We start from the raw sequence: 2,020 nt of genomic DNA on the forward strand, positions 1-2,020 counted from the left end.
GTTCCACAAAATCAATGTTCAATTGAATCTAATAGGTGTGAAAATTTTGAAAAGTCTGATCCTGGTTCAGCGAAGCTTGAAAACTCTGATATTCTGAAAAATCTGGATGAAAAACTTGCTCACTTAGAACCGTCGAAACGAGATGAACTGAAACAGCTTATTTATGAATATGAACACTTATTTCCTGATATTCCCACACGAACTGATAAAATACATCATGACGTCATTCTTGAAAACTCTGAACCAATAAAACAACATCCATATAGAACGAATCCTGTAAAACAAAAATACCTAAGACAAGAAGTTCAGTGTTTATTGGATAATGACTTTATTGAACCAAGTCAAAGCAATTACAGCTCTCCATGTATTCTGGTATCGAAATCAAATGGAACATATAGAATGTGTACAGATTATCGTAAAGTGAACTCTGTAACAAAAACTGATTCATTTCCTATACCAAGAATTGATGACTGTATTGACAAAATTGGAAAAGCAAAGTATGTAACAAAGTTTGATCTTCTAAAAGAATTCTGGCAAGTTCCACTTACTGATAGAGCTAAAGAAATATCAGCCTTTGTAACACCAGACGGCTTATATCAATATAAAGTCATGCCATTTGGTATGAAAAACTCACCAGCAACTTTTCAGAGGCTTATAAACATGGTAATATCTGGTCTACACGGATGTGACGCATACATTGATGACGCAATCATTTATTCTGATGAATGGGAGGAACATCTCAAAACAATAAGAGCATTCTTCGACCGACTTAGTGATGCTAAATTGACAGTTAATCTTGCAAAAAGTGAATTTTGTCATGCAATTTTAACATTTTTAGGACATGTAGTGGGACAGGGTAAAGTAAAACCAATAGAAGCTAAGGTCAAAGCTATCTCTGAATTTCCTGTGCCAACTTGTAAAAGACAACTGATGCGATTTCTTGGTATGGCAGGGTATTATCGTAAATTTTGTAATAATTTTTCGGTTATTGCAGAACCATTGACAAATTTGCTAAAGAAAAGAAACAAATTCATTTGGAATGACAAGTGTCAAATGGCATTTGACAGCCTTAAAGCCATACTTAAGAGTGCACCAGTTCTCTTGGCACCAGATTTTAATAAAAACTTTAAGTTAGCTGTAGATGCTAGTGACATAGGTGCTGGAAGTGTATTGATCCAAGAAGACAACAATGGTGTTGACCATCCTGTTTGTTACTTTTCTAAAAAGTTTAATGAACATCAGAAAAATTACTCTACTATAGAGAAAGAGTGCCTTGCTCTTATTCTTGCTATTCAGCATTTTGAAGTTTATCTAACTTCTTCAAAGTTGCCTGTTGTTGTCTTTAGTGATCACAATCCCCTCACTTTCTTGCATAAACTTAAAAACAAAAATCAAAGGTTGTTGAGGTGGAGCTTATTTTTGCAAGAATATAGTCTTGACATTAGACACATTAAAGGGAAAGATAATTTGATCCCTGATGCACTTTCTCGTGTCTAAAACTGATATTTTCAGTATTTACATTTAACATCTACATCTTATGATTGTTTATTTTTATATTGTTGTTTGTAATTGTTTATAATACACATATATATGATTGTATGTATAAAATTGTTTAACATTTCTCCTATTATTCGCAAGTCATATTGTTTGGATTTATGTAAAAGAAATCTTCATTTCATTCATATTTCTTTTTCTTGAAGAGGGGAAGTGTTATGTATGCAACATATTACATGTATATAGTTTGTATCTGACCAGTTGGTTTTTCCAATATTATCATTGTTCTATTTTTAGAACATAAACTACATGTATGTACTAGAAGGTTCTTAACTATTGTAGAAAACTCATGCATTATATTTAGATAGAAACTTCTGGAATGATCTTTATTGGTGAAGTTGCTAGATTATGATTACTGTAGTAAATGGAAGACTATTCTAGAAACTTCTTAGTTAATATATATAGATTGACATTTTTCATTACCTTTACCTCTTTAAGTCATCAGTTACCTTTTTAGTCATCAGTG

Source organism: Ruditapes philippinarum, unplaced genomic scaffold (assembly GCF_026571515.1).
Source record: "Ruditapes philippinarum isolate M1 unplaced genomic scaffold, ASM2657151v2 ctg2141_1_1_1_1, whole genome shotgun sequence".
NCBI lineage: Eukaryota > Metazoa > Mollusca > Bivalvia > Venerida > Veneridae > Ruditapes > Ruditapes philippinarum.